Here is a 19,303-nt window from a genome sequence, read left to right as displayed (position 1 = left end):
GCCTTTCTCATGTAGATATATTCCCAGTGATTCTGCCCTGGTCACTTAGTTGATTCAGGCTTCCGTGGTGCTACTGCAGGCTCTTCCTCCTGTGAGGAAGCTGGTGCCTCATACTTTGAGGTAGTATGAACCTTTAAAGTAGTCATGCTGGTTACAAAAGGCACTTCTCTCGTAAAACCCTGCACAAGTGGAGGATTGTGTGGCACAATGGAATACTGAAAACAGCCAACAGCAGGTTGCACAGCATCTGCCCTGAGTATAAATGTAAATGAGTCATTTAGCAGATCAATGCCCGTCATATTTGTATCTATGTCTAGAAGCAGAACACCACCGTCGATGTCAGCCTGGGTGAATGTCTGAATGTCTTCAAACACTGCATCGCTCACAAACTTTTTCTTTACAATCTTTCCATGTGAGGGGGGCACTATCACTTCAAATCTAGGATTACTATTTGTCAAATTAGCTAGCTCAGATGCATCCAGGTCACTGCTTCCAAATTTATAAGCCACTCCATTTGAAATCTGCAGATCAGGTACTACTTGTACTAAAGGCTTCACTGTGATGTTCAGCACTTGTCCTGTTAGATTGCCTTCTGCAGTGAAAAGCATGAACTTCAGTACTTCTTCGGATGCAGTGAGATTTGACAGGTGGTAGGAGAGCCTTCCTGAGTACAAATCTGCCTGCTCAAATTTAGTAACCTGCTTATTTCCAATCATCAGGTGCCCGTATTTGAGTGGCTGAGTTATTTCATACATAATGTTAGTGCTTTTTCTATTTGTGACAGCTGAAAGCTGAACATTAGTAATAGTGACAGATGTCTGGCCCTGTGGAAGTACAACATTGGTAAGTCTGACTAGGACAAGAACAATTGGTATGACTTCAAGACTGAACAGTTTGTATAAAGGGCGATGTTTACCGTCAGTCACACTGAAACAAAACACCCCAGAAGACGAACTTCCATCCTGTACATACCAAATGTTACCACTGTCAACATCAGCTTGTGTGAAATCTTTTATAGAGATACTGAGATTGCTTTTCATTACTAAATAACCATTATTGTGGTTGCTAACAATGGTATATTTGAGCTCAGCTGGGGCATTATCTAAGTCTTCAACTTTCAGGTTCTCTGACCCCAGCACTAACATATCTCCTTGCAGGACTTTCAAGTGCAGCCTTGTAGTCTTGAGTTCTGGAGATCGGTCATTCACTGGAAAAACAGTGATATTAAACATCTCCTCTAAAACTTCACTAAGGGGCTTTGTTGCAGACTCGCTCTTTAGGTTTAACCAAACAGCAAAAGCAAAACTGTCATTAAGTGATTCAGAATTATTATGTACATACACAATTCCAAATTCGTTCAGTACGTATTGGGAGAAATTAGGTTTTACTTTGGTAATGTTTCTTTCTCCAACAACAATCATGCCATGTTGGGGGAAAGAAACAACCTGATACCAGACTTCATACATGGAGCGCTGTATGTCAGGTAGTTTAATCAACAGATTTGAAGCATCTAAATTTGTTTTATTGATCAATACTCTGCCTCCTTCCTGGACTGTGGCACCTGGCAGAAAGGAAAAGAGAATCTTAGTAATTGGCAATTTTACAGTTGCAATACTTCAGAAATCAGATATCAAACACTGATGATGCTCAGAAAATTTTCTCCTTCATAGTATCCTTGATTTCTATATGTCATAACTCAAAATGTATTACCACTACTTTTAAAATACAGTCACACATAAGAGACCAGATTTTCTACTGATGCATATACTAAAATTAAAGAAATATCAGTGTGTCGAAACTTGAGTGTTTTCACCTACAATTATAGAAAATAGAGAATATTCTCTACAGCAGTAGGAATCATCAAACATAGGTAGTTAATCTCATTTCTAAAGATGTAGTGATGTGGCTTTCCAAGCTACTATCTACATTACACTGTGTCAGAAGTATTCTGTTTATTGCTTACTGAAGAGAAAGGAGCCTTTGTTTTTCCTCAGTTCTTCAATGGAACCCTGACAGACCCAAAACAATTTGGAGCCCAAACAGTACAGCATTTTTACCTGTATTTGCTAGAAGACGACTATTCCGATCATCTCTGGTAATTTCATATGAAATGACAATATGGAACACCTGGAGGTCCAGAGCTGATGGTGGAGAGGAGACAGTAAATATAAAGAAATCTTCTGCACTCCAGCCAGCTAACTCAGCATGTAAGTGTTCGTACATGATCACACCTTCATCAACCTGGTTTGGATAAAGGAAAGTCACAGGTGTAAGAGGAAAATGACTTTAACCAGAGGACTGTTAAGGACAGAAAAAAAATATCTTGAGAACATTGTTCAAAGAGGTCTTTGCACCTTAGTCCATGCACAGCATATATGGAACTTCCAGAATTGTTTAGGTTGGAAAAGACCTCTAAGATCAAGTCCAACCGTTAACCCAGCACTGACAAGTCCACTACTAAACCACGTCCCCAAGTGCCAGACCTACACATCTTTTAAAATCTCCAGGTTGGTGATTCAATCACTTCCCTGGCCTGGTTCAATGTTAGATCACCCTTCACATGAAGAAATATTTCCTAATATTCCAGCTAAATGTGCCCTGGCACAACCTCAGGGCATTTCCTCTCATCCTATAGCTTGTTACTTAGGCAAAGAAGCCGATCCTCACCTGACTACAACCGCCTTTCAGGTAGTTGTAGAGAGCAATAAGATTCCCCCTGACCCTCCTTTTCAGGTGCCCCCTGAGCCTCCTTTTCTCCAGATAAACACCCTCAGTTCCCTCAGGCACTCCTAGTAGGACTTGTGGTCCAGACTCTTCCCCAGCTCTGTTGCCCTTCTCTGGACACGTTCCAGCACCTCAATGTCTTTCTTGTAGTGACTGGCTCAGAACTGGACACAGGATTTGAGGTGTGGCCTTACCAGTGCCCAGTACAGGGGGACTGTCACTGCTCTGGTCCTGCTGGCCACACTATTGCTGATCCAAGCCAGGATGCCACTGGCCTTCTTGGCCACCTGGGCACACTGCTGGCTCATGTTCAGCTGCTGTTGACCAGCATCCCCAGGTCCTTTTCCACAGGGCAGCCACTCTGCCCCAACCTGAGGTTGTGCTGCCTGAGGTTCTTGTGACCCAGGGTCTCGACTTGGCACTTGGCCTCGCTGAACCTCATACCATTGGCCTTATCCCACTGATCCAGCCTGTACATAACTTACACTGAGATTATCTTGCACTTCTCTTTTTCTTAAAATGGACTCTGTGTTGCCAGATAAGCTTACCTGAAAGTAGGCAAAATGTTACTGGGCATGAATGCTTAGTAAGAGCCTTATGTGAAGAGCAGAGATATATAACACTGAGAAACCTATTTCAAACTAGCAATGGTAACGGTGATCATAAGCTCAGTTGGACTGTATCTTTAGTGAATCAGAGTGTCATATGTCTAAGGTTTTTCTTTACAAGGACACTAGCAAGTCTGGACTCATTGTCCTGAAAAAGCATATGAAAGAATGAAGGACTGAAAAGGACTTTGATGCAGGTATTTCCCGGGAACAGCCAAAGATACTTGGTAAGAGACTAAGAAAACCAGAAGGGAGTGTAACGACAATTGAAATATAATCTCAAGTATAAGCAAAGAGCTGATGAAATTACTTAGTGGGAAATTTATACATCACAGCAAGAAGGGGATTCCTAAGAAACAGGAAGAAACCTGTTTTGTCCTACATGTGCCTGCACTGACCTTGTAGATCATCATACTCAAGAGAATCCTATCAGTCCACTGTGAGTAATCAAGACACAGAAGTAAATCTTCAGAAAAACAAACGCACACACAACATAAAAACATTTATCTCTCTAAAACCCAAAGTGAAAGGTAGTATTTTCAGACTATTTCTCATCAACAGGAACTATACATGAATTTTAAGATCAATACCATAATACACTGTAACTGCAACAGAATTCCTAATAACAGCAAGATTAGAACACTCTAGTAGATTCAGCATCTGGTCTGCTTGCTAATTTATTCACTAGCCTGGAGAGAAGACAGTCATACCTATTAAATCCTTGGCAAATTCCAGGCAACTGCTAACCTGGCCTGCATGTGTTAGTTTGTAATTGCCACAGAGATCCCTGTCTGAGATGGCGTTGGTTCTGAGTTTACTATTGTAACACACTCCTCACAGCCCTCAAACAGTCTGACGGGACTCATGAGCACACGTTTCTATCACATAGGTTTGAAAGATGTGAAAAAAGAAAACAAAAAGCTCCCTGCTGCTATCACAGACGCATTTTAGCAGTTTAGAGTCTGAGGTGTGAATACAGAGTTCTAATACTGAAATTATTGCAACAGCCCCCTTTGAGATCACTAGGGAAACTGAGCTTTCAAGGTCGGGTTTCTCAGCAGCCTCGAAACCATCCTGCTTTTTCTCTAAAAAAGTCAGACTGATGTGATAAAATCCTATATGCACATCTTCAGGTTTGCGCCTTCCCTATACTAATTTTATTTTTAATGGCTATTATAGGAAAAAAAATTATATCAAAAGGATACATTGATTCAGGGTAACTTTCCAAAACCTCTAGGACTTCAAGTTGGGAGAGAAAAAAAAAAGCAAATATCATGTTGAAAAACTTTGTGTTATTCAAGAGTGTTTAATGTGCAAACAATTTTCTTATATTCCCAAACAACAACTGTTCAAGAAAAAATGCCTTGAAATGCAATAGTGATTTCAGTCCTTTTTTTTTCTCCCTCTGGCAACAAAGCAATAAACCACAGGGCACAGGAAGAGTTCAGCACCACAGCAAAACATAGTACTTTTATGAAGTGAAATCTGAAGTTCCTCAACACAGAATGAAGAGTATGAAAACCCAAAGTACTAATCTAATGCAAAATATTTTCAGTTCCAATCAGATTTACAAGCTTCTTATTACTAAACAGAAACTGAATGTCTTAATCTCCATTACATGGAGAATGTACAATGTTTGTAACAACAATGTAATTTTTTAACTGATATTTTAACTCCATGTGCTACAACACACTAGACTGAAAATTTATTTAGATACCTTTTCTCTCCCTCATACCTCATTCTCTACCAGCATCAATAGCAAGCAATAGGTTTGGATACCTTAATTCTACCTGTAAGCAGTCACTTAGCTCTACTTGTTTGAAATTAAAATGGCCAATAGAAATATCTCCAAGAGACAAGAAAAGCATACATATTATTATAGCTCAAATCCTTACACAATTTACAGAGTTCAAAGGAAATTTAGCTATACATTAGTAAAAACTAAAGCTACAGAGAAATAACTGGCATGTTCTGACATGGCACTGTCTAATAAACATACATAAAGATCATATCCATAGGCAAAAAGAGTGAAACTCCAAAACCTTAACTGAAAGATTTTCTGTCTAACATGCTTAACTTTTTCATTTAATGCTCATAAAAAATCATACATTTTGGGATCAGAAGGGAGCAGCAGCATCATATAGTTCATCTCTTTAATAACTTAAGACAAAACTCAGCATCTATTGTAACAAGACCAGTAACATCATGGGATTAGTACGTGGTTTTATGAGAACCATTCTGTGTTCATTTTGCTTTATAAAGTCCAAGTGGAGATTCATTCCATCACAGTCCTCGGTCAGGTTGTTTGAAAGTTTGATGATAACTAATAAAAATGTCAACCTTTTTTCCAGGTTTTACCTATCAAGTTTCAATTTCTCATTTTCTCATTTCTTCATACATTGAATCAAACAGCCAGTTTTAAATTCCGTAAATATAGGTTTTTCCACGAGCAAAGTCAGAAGATTGACCCCCTTTTGTCTCCCTCACTTTGATTTTCTGAGAATAACTTAATGCAGAGGACATGGTCATATTCAGATTCTGCACACAGACATAAGTAATTTCTGTTGCAGAAGAACATTTCTATCAAGTTACATAAGCTGCCATGTTTCATTCAGTATGAGAATCTATATTACAGGTAAGATACTTTAAACACTTAGTGTCACAGCCAATCACGTCAATAAAAGTCCTCTTGGGGACGCACATAACTGTGTACAGATAAAATGAATATGATACTTTCAGAGTACAGACTTTTCATAGAGCAAAAGGTTGCCTCTTCTGCCAGAAACTAAAGGCTTCCAACCTCTGCCTGCTGGTTAATGGCACCAGAACAACTTTTCTTGACAAATACTATTACAAGCAAAACAGTGGGAATTGCCAAGACCCTGCTAGTATCCAAGCAGAGAGGAACAAAGGCTGCCCTTGCATTCATTACCAGATGCCAGATATTTGGTGACATAGCAAATCTGGATGGTTGCACTGATGGATCACATATGCCTGATTACTTAACAGATATAAATGGAATCAGACAAAGAATAAGCAACTGAGATGCCGTTTGAAGTAACAATATACCCCTTAATTAGTTATTACAGAGTAAATGCTTACCATAGACTGCGTAAAACTGAGAATTTCCTGAGTGGTATCATCAGAATTTACTCTGATCAGCCTTCCAAGCTTTGGGAAAGTTACAATCATAAAAGTTATACTTCTGTTTCCTGCACTGATCACATCATTGGTTACAGCTTTAAGATCATGTTGTGAAATAGGTTTCCTGGAACCTAAAAGAGTGTCAATTATAGGAAACACATATTTACAAGAGCAATTTTACAAAAGGTTAAGTTTTGTATGCACAACTCACACTCTCACCCAGGCATTCTACTTAGCCTTTTAATAATGTTTTATAAGATCAGCAGGCTTACTCTTTTTCTAGTTACCTTCTAGTTGCAACTCTTTTTTCAATCAAAAAGGCCATTAGTAGGATGTATCTCTGTCTTACAAATGTAAAAAATGCAGTACTCTTCAGCACATGTAATCGCTAAACATTAGCTTCTGCAAAAACAACCCAAAGTAAGGAACAGAGCATGTATAAGAAGCTCTGTTCCTACATGACATGTCTAGAACTGAATTCAGACTCCAGTGTTTTGGGTATTCCCAGTTGCTACAGAAGACAGGATGATTTGGCAGGGAGAAGCCTCAACACAGTAAAGTTTTCAGCAAACACATAAACAAAAGACAATTATTAATGGAAACATGAAGCACTCTTTATCAATATGAAATATTATTTTCATTAAATGAAATTAAAACATCAATACTGAATTAAACAAATTAGGAAGAACATCATATAACAGAAATGACAGCCTGAACTGAAATAATGCATTATTTATTAAGAGGTAAAAAAATCCTTTTGATACGTAACACCGCACTAACCTAACTAAAGTTACTAAATTCTGGCTTAAAAATGAAAAAGATTATTAGGAGCTTTCTGGCATTTAGTCAAACCAAGACAATTTTTGAGATAGGTGTGACGAAACCACACTTAGTAATTTCCTAAAAGAAAAAAATAAGTTTTATTTGGCTTTTTTTGAAGCACTTTCAAGGTATACAGTCAGCGCACTAAAAGTCACATTCAGTGATAATTTTGGAGGAGCAATAGATTCTGATAACCCTATTCTCCCTATATCCCCACTTCTTTCACATTTTCTTTTTTCTTAAGCAACAAGCTTTTGTAGATTTCAATACATAATTTCAGATACTAGCAGTATACATCCTTGAAGTCTGAATTATCAATCCACCTTCAATAAACCATAATGTTTATACAGGAATAACACAAAATAACATATATATGCTACAATATTCAGAGGAAAGGGAATGCTTTGCAAGCCATTAGTAACATCAGGTTTACCTGCAGCTGTGCCATGGTTCAAATCACAACTACTTTGAAGGAGAGTTGTTATAACAAAATAAGATCTTCTGGCTCTGTCTGTTTTCCCATTTTTACCTTCCCATATCTCTCTGTGTTCATACTGTTTTGAAAAGTGAAACTGTCCCTCAGGTGTAGAAAAATTCTCCCACACTGTATCTAATTCAAGAAAGCTTCCTTCTCTTTCTCTCTCTTCTTTTCCCTTTTCTGTATGACAGTCAGGGAGGGAAGCATGACCTTGTGAATACAGTAGATGTGGTCAGAAATTTACAACTTAGAGCTGCAGTTAATCAGACCACATAAATCTGAAAATGCAGTTGTTTATCAGTAACCTGCTACTTATGTAAATCAGGCCTCATTGCCTTAACAGAGTAGGACAGAGTAACTCTAAAACATGGTCACTCTGTAGAGATGAAAGTTAGTGCTTCAATTTTTCATAATCATACCAGGTTATCACACCACCACCACCACAGTGCAGGGCCAAGCATGTCTGTCACAAAACCCTTTTCCTTCCTCATAGACCTGACCTCACTTCACTGCTCAGCACAGGCTGAAATATAGCCTAGGGCCACAGACACCAAATCTATCATGTTCTCCTGTAAAATAGGATCCTCCCCCAAACATAACGTTCTCCTTTACTCACTCCTGTCCTGAGAGTTGAGAACCTTCTCCAGCACCCACAGTAGTTCTCCTCTAGTCTTCACCCACCCAACAAACTGGGTGAAGGAAAGTGAAGTGAGAACACTGCCTGTGTGTTCCCAAATACAGAAGCAGAGAGGTCACAAAGACAACCCAACCCAAAGGAACAGAGAGGAGGAAGACACACAATAAGGACAGGTGATGCCAAGTAGAGCCAAACTTATCCATACAACTAGAGTGCAACAGCATAAAGTTGGTACATAATAATTTTGTTACACATTTTTACATTTAAGATTTGGAAAATGCTTTGGCATGAGCATTCTGCCTATCACTGGTAGAGAGTTATGAATCATCTCATCTATGGACTGATTAGACAGCTCTGTTTCCAAATAACTAAAAGTCAGGCTGCCCCTCCTTTTCAGAGAGAAACTCAGCTCATTCCTTCTTTGAGCAATTGCTTCCCTGAAGAGAGCAAATCCCCACATTGCAGATATCCAGGATACACGTGAAAAAACTCATGTATCTCACAGACAATTTGCTGGCACACTGATAAAACAAGCTCCTGTTAAACAGAAAAAAATCAATAAATTATGTAAACAAATCTGGTATACCCAACACAACAAAAGACAGCAGTACATGCTCTTATAAAACTGCAGAACAATACACTTGAGAGAATAGTTTACACCCAATCAAGAAGACATGGTAAATTCCTCACAATTAATTCAATTTTTACCACCCCAGAGAGAAGGATTCTCAAGTTGCCTCGAAATTAACTTTCATTCTGCAGTGCTATAAAATACAACAGGACACTGGTTGTTTTAATTTATATTAACCATTTGGCACCAGCACTGTTTTATTAGTCATTTCATGACAGCCAAGTACAGCTGAAACCCACACAGCTCCAGAATGTCCTTTAAAAATATCATAAAGAGAACAGGTGAAAAAGCTAGTAAAACTTTTTAACACCTAAAAGGAATTTTGCTCACCCAAAGTAAGTGAAAATTCAGGAAAAACTGTAATCTTAGATTAATACAATGTGCAGTGCTGAAAGAAATACTGTATTTTGCAAAATGAAGAACTGATTGACAGTCTAGAGACTTTGCATTCTATGGAAGTATCTTGCATGCTTCTCTTACAATTATCATTGTCTTAAGATAGAACTTCTGTAAATCCTTGTGCCCAAGGCAACCTTTCATACCAATATTGCATGGTAATAAGCTTTGTAAGTGGATTTATGTGAATCCCATTTATATTGACTGAATTAGAAGATCACGCTGCTACAATCTCATTTTTTGTTGCCTGTGTTTAAGTGGCTTTCATGGCAAACCTTTGTTTATGCAAGCTTATAACTGGGAAGTTTAAGAAGATAAAGTGCTCCTCTTCTGTATCCAATTAATAAATCAAGGTACAGATTAATACCTCTAGAACATTGCCAATTCGACATCTCTCTCTGACTCTACAGACTGTATTCAGAGAAAAGAAAAAGGCAGCATAGACAAAAGTGTGATGCAAGACATTGCTCAGAGAAAACTAACCTATTACTCCTTTAATCCTGCAATTAATGTTAGATTACTACCTCAGGCAGGGACTACTCTTGCCAGTGTCAAGGAGCAAATGGTTCTGGTGAGACCCTCTTACATCAATTCCTGCAGTAGTACGACTTCATTTAAAAAATACTTAGCTGCTGATACAACTAGTTACAAATGCACCAATATGAACCAAAGTTTTCAGTCCTGATTCATCAGTGAGTCTCTCCATAACTCATCTTAAACAATAAAAAAGTGAATTAGCAATCTGCAGAGTTTACATGTGCTATTCAGAATCTGACAGACACAAGCTCCATTCTGCTTTTACCAATCAATATCACAACCATCTAGGACACTTCTAAATGTCTGAATATAATAGAGAGCCTTTTAACAAATCTGAATGGGGATTATTCAGAGCTTAGGAAGACAGTACTATTGTCACACTGTGCTTGTATATTTCACTGTCATTTTCTATTGACTCCAAGCATATCAAAAAGTTAGACTACAAAGCAAAAAAGTAGTATGTTGTTTGAGAAAACATAACCCTTCTTTTCAAAATCATACAGATAGATGTTCTCAGGTACAGTTTTCCATAGTTTAGTCAGTTAGGTATCTGACAAATAACTCTATATTATGCAATATTTTCAACTGGATAAAATCATCATAATCTTGAAAAACAGACCTGGAAAGACTCCGAGTCCTTTGTTCTCTTCAAGGCTAATGACCAGTGTATGTGCTGTGATGCTAAAAATCTGTTGAGGTGCAAAGTTCAAACCATCTGTCACCCGAAAGTTGAAACCTCCAGACATTGCTCCTGTAGAAAAGAAAATCATAAATTTATTCTTGTATTACTCTGTCACACAAAACACAAGCATACTTTTGGACACCTTTTGCTCTTGGCTGCAGTGAAATATTATTCAGGAATATATTTGGTGCAGGTAGCTCAGTGTGCAGCTGCAGTGCCAGCTACAGATTGAGCTCTGGATGGCAGGATTCCCAGGCAAGAGGGCCCCAGGCAAGAGGCCATGAACTGCCCACCCTTTGCACAACAAAGGGCACAGGACCTGTGGCCCAGCTGGACACAGAGAAACAAGAGGAGCCAAGAACCCCAGACTTCCTTTGTGCTTAGACCGTGAGGGTATAACAGCCCAGGGGTCTTTGTTCAGGGTCCCACCTCAGAGACTCCCAGCTTGAGCTGTTATTCTGTTATTGCACCATGATTAAATTATATTAAGGAACAGGTGCCTGAGACTCTGCTATGGGAAACCTGGGATTGAACTGGTAAGGAAACCTAATCTGACTGTGTGAGTGGTGTGTGTAGGGTGAGCAGTGTGTGTAGGGAGTCAAGCAGGGTACCTGTTGGGTCACTGCAACAGTCCACTGTGAAAGGGCCTTGGTCTCCTGTGGTATAACTGTGACTGCCTGAGTGACTCCTGAATGGAGTAGACTGGAAAGTTTCCTTAACAATATATATCCAAAGTCATCCTGACAGCAACTTTTGATCAGAACCTTTGCATCTTAATTAGAATTAAATAAATTGATTATGCAGTTAACACCAAGGAAGAACTACTGGCTGCTGTTTACAGTGCAGGCCAACATCCCTGAGATGTAAATCACGAAGAGCAGGCCCCCTTCGTCTCTTTCTTTAATGACCCAGTGGAGCTGAAACCAAGTTAAACTTGGGGAAACAATGACTTCTAGATTTCCAACTTCTTTTATAGCTTAGGACGGTCCAAAGCACTTAAGCAGTCACCTTTTGCCAAAGAAGGAACTGGAGGGGAAAGTAACTAGAATGTTCTTTCCTTTTGTTTTATGTTTAAAAGTCTGTATCAACCCTCGGGTTTTTTCCTTTTCCTCTTTGCTGCGCTTCAGCTTTGCTGAAGTATGTATGTTGTCACAGCTTAAAATATTTCAGAGGTTATGTGCACTCATAATAAATGCACATTTTTGCCTTTAATCTTAGGATCTTTACATACTTGGGCACGAGCAATAGCAAAATACCTCCAGGAGTCTGAGTGGATTCCTGTAAAAATACATCTCTCAGTACTGACTGACTGCTTCAAGCAGAGGCTTCCCAGACTGTTCAGTTAGGTAGAGAGATTGAAACATTAGCTGTTGCAAAGAGTTACCATGCTCTTCTATTTGCTTTGCCCAGTTTAGCCACAAGATACTGCTAAAAGAATATAGATCCTGAAAGCCAGAGGGTGCTTGCATGTGAAGATCAGAACACCTTGCCTAACTACAAATTAACATATCAGAAGAATCAAATGTGGGTTCTGAGATTATAGTTAACAACATCCCTAAGTTAACAACACCCCTGGCTCTTATATCCAGCCAGACAATGAAGCAGTTCTGGAAGATCATGTCATATAGTTTTTATTTTAACAGTTTTTATTCTCTGATGTTTTCTCCTGATATAAATGAAGAAGCTGCTTATTTAAAAAGGCATCAAGGAGTCTAGTATTTGCACTAGGTTAGAAAAAAAAAATAACCGGCTTACATAGCCTCATTTGCTTTTTTGGCTAATGCAGGTCAACTGCCTGATTGACCCAGATGTTTTATCATTGGCAGTCAGGAACATAACTACATCTCGAACTTCTGCTTGGGTGGAGCATTTATTACTTTATCAATTACTTTATCAATTAATTTTCAAAGACACACCTGATCAGAAGCAATAAAAATGACACCAAAAATAGGGTTGTAAAAGTTGCACTGAAAAGACATTACAACTTCAGAACAAACAATCTGAATGACAACAGAACACAAGGAAAGGCCACAGGACAAGGCTGGGAGCAAGAAAATGAGAGTAACAAATAAATTTCTAGCAACAGTTCAAGATGAGAGAGCAAAGAAAATCACTGACAGAGAAAGGAAAAGAAGTAAAATATTCAGAGTCCTTTCTGAAGCACTGGAGGCCATGAGGCTGAGCAGATGGCAAGAGATAGAGCAGCTGCAAGACCTGACATATAACCTGGGCAATTTTATGTTATAAAATTACTATACAAGCCACACTCCCACTCACTTGAAAACGAAATTTTCTGTTCTTTTCACTTTTATTAATCAAGATTCACTCCCTAAGACTACAGATATGCATGTGCTCTTTCAGGAACACAGAAGGGAACTGATTTCCACACACTGAGACTTCCACTGTCCTACCACCATAAGGGTTTTTATATGTCAAAGTCTCCCTCAGAACAATTTAAACAGCTTGGCTCACTTTTGTCATGCCCTTGACCTTTAATTTCCTGGGCAAATTATTTGAGCAGGATTCTTATAGCTCACCAGCAACTGCTTGTAAAGCAACTTCAGTAACATATACACACTCTGCCAGACAGTGCATCATAAGTCAGAGCACATCAACCTCATGAAGACACAACACAGATCTGGAGTAACTGCTGCAGCCAAGGGAGTACTGGAATTCCAGCCTGCCTTGGGGCTGGCAAGACAGCGCTGTACCTCTTCTATCTCCATCCTAAAAAAAATGGTTTATTCCTTCTGTAGAACAAGTTTCTTCTTTCAGCTGAGGTAACACGGTAATAGAGCTGGAGCAGGAAATAAGCACCATATAAAATACCCACCTCTTCCTCTGCATGGAACCCTGTTGGGATGTGGCTTCCCAGCACTACCACTCAAGGATGCATGAAGCTGCCCTGACTTCTTTTATTCCCCACACATTCTCTCAAATGCACAATAAACCCAATCTCTAGCTCTGGCCACTGGCACAAAGAGTCTATGTTTAAAGCTGAATTCCTTCACAGCCTGAAAGGCATGTTGACATCACATCACAGCTTGATCATCCATCACCACCACATCATGGCAGGTGTCTGTGAGACTGCTGGTCCATGAATAGTTCTGCACTGTAGTGAGACAGAAAGGCTTCAGGAGATTTTCAATCACAATAGTCAAAACCCTGGATTTCATATCTCTGAAAGCTGCACGGCAACATTTCCTTACTGCAAAACTGCTTTCAGAAAGAAGGCTGCTATTAAATAAAGCACCAGTACACAAAGGTTTCCCAGTAGGCACACATTTAAGTAGGCATCGGACCCTTCTCTTTTTAGTTTGTGAGATCATGTAAATAGTCTCTGAAATCTTTGTGACATTACAATGGCATCTGTAACGGATTAAAAACACAAGTATAGTGAATAGGAACAGTATTTTGGTAGCAGGCATGGTATTTGTGAAATCACATACCATTGTGTACAAATACCAGATGCCCTTCAGTTATATGAGCCTGGGTAAAACTAAGGATGCTCTTGTTTGGAGAAGACTTCAGAGCCAAGTGCCCATTGCTAGGTGGAGTAATGGAATACACCAATTCTGATGGTGAGGAATCCTTGTCTTCTGCACAGAGATCATCAATAGTTATTTCTATGATGGAACCCACCCAGACCTAGGAAAACAAAATAATAAAAATAAATAAAGAAAATGCATACAAAAGAAAATAGGGGGGATGGGAAGGGGACAGGGATGGATGATACATAACTCAAAGAAAAAGAATGACTAGAAAAAAGATTTGCTACACTAGTAGCTATGGCAAGTTTCCTTACTGTCCATCCAAATCTCTGATCACAGATCAGAACAGTTAATGTTGGCAAATGGATTTCAAAATACGAGACCTTGGAACAGTACAAGCACATACATCCTGCACCAGTCTGAGTTTCAGTGAGCTGCAGCAGAAGTGCTCTATTTGTCAGGCACCATGCAAACCCTAACAAACATAACAAAAATTGTATTATGATAGCTGAGTCAAGGAGCTACTTTCCAACACACACACATGAATATTAGTGTCATGTACTTCACAGCAGGCAAGGCATTCAATATGCTCTACTTTCACCAGCATAAAAGATATAAGAAAAACAGCCTGGGGACAGCAAAAACTTTAATACAAATGGAACATTTGTTGTAGGTGCATTATTTCCTCCTAACAACATGCACTAAAGACCCTTTTATAGTGCACCAAACAACCCACAGAGCTGCTCAGTTCAGTGGGAGATGAAAGAACCAACACCTCCAATAGCTGCTTAGCACCTAGTAAGGTCATGATTCCAGACAAAATAGCTAAATAGCTATTTTAGAAAGATGGTATAAATACCATTACCTCATTCTAATAAATAATCTGTTGGTGCAAGTTCAGAGGAGGGCCACAAAGTTGATAAGGGGACTGGGGCACCTCCCCTGCGAAGACAGCTGAGGAAGTTGGAGCTGTTCAGCCTGGAGAAGAGAAGGTTGTGTGGAGACCTCATTGCACCTTCCAGTATCTGAAGAGGGCCTAAAAGGAAGCCGGAGAGGGACTCTTCGACAGGAACTGTAGTGACAGGACAAGGACTAATGGATACAAACTGAAAGAGGGGAAATTTAGGTTAAATATTAGGAAGAAATTCTTTACTTGTCAGGGTGGGGGGATACTGGAACAGGTTGCCTGGGGAAGTTGTGGATGTCCCATCTCTGGAAGTGTTCAAGGCCAGGTTGGATAAAGCCTTGAGCAACCTGGGCTACTGGGGGGTGTCCCTGCCCATGACAGGGGAGGTTGAGACTAGAAGGTCTTTAAGGTCCCTTAACATTCTGTGATGCAATGAGGATTGTATGAATTGCTTCTTCGTTTTTTAGCTGAAGACATGGAGAAACTGCAGAAAGGACTGCTTTCTGAGTTTCATCTATCTGTATCTTACTGGTTAATTCCTTGTTTGGAAAGAATAAGCAACAGCTCATTTTATTCTTCATCTCTCCTGTATTTATTTGGCATTACAGACAAAAGTGCTAACGAAGAAAAATACATATTTATCTCAATATGAAATTAAATTCTTAAATATTCAATATGTCAATATCAATTATTTCCATGCAGAATTTATATCAGAGATACAATCTTAAAAGCCTAAGCCTTTAAATATCTCAGCTTGAGCTTCAAAATACACACTGCATCATCCCTTCCTGTCTTCCTAAGGTCTTAGTACACTTAATAAATATCTGGTAGTAACATCGCACCAAATGCCTGAAGAATGACCTTTGACAAAGGTCATTCTACCTCTGCCAAAACCAAAATCAGCAATCACAGATTTTTCCCTAAGTATTAATTTTACTTTTTAATAAAAACCATGGAAGAAAACCCTTTAAAGGCACTGGGGTTTTTGCCACTATACTTCAATAGAGGAAAGATTTCAGTCTACATTGTGTCACAGAATATGTGCCATGGATAAAGAGATACTAAAATGAAATTAAATGTTTTTTTTATAAGTAGGAAAAAAGTTTGAACAATAAGTTTATAACAGAAAATATCTTGCAACCAGCAAATAGCTATTTTCTCCCTTGAAATATATATTTCTCTGCAATGTAATTACTAATACCAAATTTTGATAAGGAATGACACCTATGAATACACAGGATGATAACTAATCCTAAAGGGTGACTTAGTGAGTGGCATCAAATATGCATATCAGTGTCACAGGTTTTGTATCGAGACCCTCATCTCACTAGCACTCATGTAGATTCATCATCATGGCTGGGCTTCGCGAACGAAGATTTAGGAAGGCTCTATCCACATTTGTTACAGGCACGCTGGTGGCTTATGAGGCCAATACGAGATAGACATAGATTATTCTACACAGAAAATAAAAGGTGACATAGAATATGCAAAAATATAAGAAATTACTATGGATGTTACTACAAATTACTTATTAAGTTTCAAATTTTTTCCTTACTAAAGGAAAAAAGAACTGTAATTTCTAATTATAGAAAAAAGTGTTTTTTCTATAATGCCAGTATTTAATTCCATTTTTCTAGCACATTAACACACAATGCTTTTTAAGTAGTAAACATGACCTGCAACATGATCCTTGAGGAATGAAAGGAGATCTAACAGCTGAAAAGAGCAGCAGGGAAGCAAACACTGACAGTACACCAAGAAATGTACAAGAATCTTATTTTCCATATCTGGGATCAAGATGTCCTTGAAGAACACCATAAGAACTGTATCTGAACTTCCAGGATGTAGCACTACACTAGTTTTGCATGTGCCTAACACATCCCACAGCCATGGTCCAAAAAAGGTTCATGACCTTGCCAATGGGAAATAATTTATTCTGCTCTACTTACAGCATTTGGCTCATCAGTATCTCCTTGCATGCCACATATCTTACCAGAAACTCTATATTTATAGCCATTTTAACACTTTAGAGAGTGACTTAGAGAAAACAACAAATTAGGGTTTTTTTAAACCTAATTGTAGGAAAATATAGCCCTCTTGTGGCAAAAGGGAGTGATATGGTTTGAAGCTGGCTCCCTGCCTAGTCTCCAAACCTTACCACAAGAAGTCCCCGTCCCCCCCCCAAACTTCAGGGAGAATAGTGAGAAAAAAACAACCAAGAAAACCGAAACGAGAGAGAGACAGCTAAAACAATATATATAAATATATTTACACTTATATTACAGTTATATACAATTGAAATATATGTACAATTTCACAAGGGAAAGGGAAGGGGGAAGGGAAAAGGAACAAAACCAGAACAAAATATATATATACATCCCAATCAGTAGCCCGAGATCTAGCAACTAAAAGAACTGGCTAAAAAACTATCTCACTACTCTCCTTGGGACAACAGAAAGTCGCCCTGGAACGACCGCCAGCAACCTCCGTCTCCCAAGGTCGGCAAGGCCCTACCAGGCCTCACAGACAGACCCAACAGCAGGGAACCTGCACCTCCAAGTCGCCGGAAGGAAAGAGACCGAAGGCCTCTCCTCCTTTCTTCTTATAGCCCAGCTTATGTAAAAATCATAGGGAATACTGGGTAAATCTGGGCACTTCCTTGGCTACAAACTGGTCACCAAGGAAGGCCTAGACCAAACTACCACAGGAGGATACAGTCATTTCATAGTATTGCTACCTACAAATATCTTTAAACACATACATAAATGCAGCAAGTAATGCCAGGATGGTAATTTTCTTTAAAACATCCTATTTCCCTTACCCATTCCCAACACAGAAAAAAAATGTCCATAGAAAGTGTGGAAACTTTAGGAAATTATACCTAAAATGCTGATAATATAAGTTTCTAAGTAAACATACCCCTCATGAATTTGTTCCAATGGAAAGGCTTTAAAAGAAATGCAAGGATTACCACCATACGTTACAGAAGCTCTCAGGACTATGAAACTTTCTGTATCTCATACATTATGTCATAAATTCTTAGTCAAGGAAAAGCAAACAAACAAATCAAAACAAATAAACAAAAGAAAGCCACTAAACCCCACTCAAAACCTTCACTTGCTTTCACTTCCTAGAGAAAAAACAGAAACAATTCCCAAAATGTTTGGTTGTCTGTCACACAAACTCCATAGTGTTCATAACCTTCATGGTATTCACAACCTTGGTAACAACAGACAAGGTTGTTTGAAGAAAGGATGTTATAGATGCCTCTGAAGTGGGGGAGCTAGAGTTGGACTCGTTCAGCATATGTGCACATGACCAACAGTTTCTGGCATTTGGCCAGAAGCCCATGACAAAGGCCAAAATTAACTTCCATATATCCACACCAACATCATGGCTGCTATATAATGCAGCTCTTCACAGAAGCTATTTCTTAACAGATGCCAACAATAGCACTGCTTTCTAACTCTTTATACTGTAACCTGCAAAATTTCTGAGGGGCTGAACTTCAGTCAACTCAAACGGTTCATCTGGACTTTAGTTTTCACAGTACTGGTTCCTCATTTTATACATTCCCAACCCCACAAAATATATGAAAGAGCTACCGCATTTTTAAAAGCAACAGTCTATTACTCAGCAGCCACCACTAGCAATGCCCTTGAGGAGCACAAACTGCTTGGCTAGAACTTGGGGTCAGCAACTATCACCCTACACAGGAATGCCTATCTCATCTCAACCATTTTCTCCCACTTATTTGGGATGTGCAAGTTTGATTTGAGGAAGAATCATCTCAGGGTATTCCTCCCAGTATATAACCTGACTGACAGCTTTGTTTTAGACTGCATACGAATCCACCATATGTGTGCATATTGGTTAAAACCAAAGATTATTTCTCAACAGCATGTGCTTGACTAGCATAATCACAGGTACAAAGGCAGCATCCTTGTTCTGGGTAAGCAAACAGCCTCCCCAGTTATCATTGTTCTTGGGAAGCTTACACTTACAGATATTTTCAGAAAAATCCATAAGCTGCATTGCCATGCACTGCATAGCCTTCGTTTTATTAAGGCTGAAGTTCAATGCCAGTAATGCACCAGAATGGAGACTGAAAAGTCTGACTGGACATATTGCCTTTTTCCCTGTGACTAAACATTACTGCATGCTGTGCTGATGTCTGCACAGTACATGTAATTACTTCAACCAGGAAAGTTTTTGCTCTGTATTACTCAAATGCTTGTAAAGGGAG

At 39.0% G+C, this 19,303-nt stretch overlaps 1 pseudogene; it reads right to left on the bottom strand.

The window, feature by feature from the left end:
- Positions 1 to 19,303, bottom strand: part of LOC127478575 (chondroitin sulfate proteoglycan 4-like) — a 37,925-nt pseudogene that overhangs the window by 2,476 nt on the left and 16,146 nt on the right.

The sequence above is a fragment of the Manacus candei genome, unplaced genomic scaffold, assembly GCF_025592945.1.
Source record: "Manacus candei isolate 608988 ecotype Guabito, Panama unplaced genomic scaffold, ASM2559294v1 h1tg000061l, whole genome shotgun sequence".
In the NCBI taxonomy this organism is placed as follows: Eukaryota; Metazoa; Chordata; class Aves; order Passeriformes; family Pipridae; genus Manacus; species Manacus candei.
Note: the sequence above shows the minus strand (reverse complement) of the source record. Positions and strands in the feature narration are given on the sequence as shown.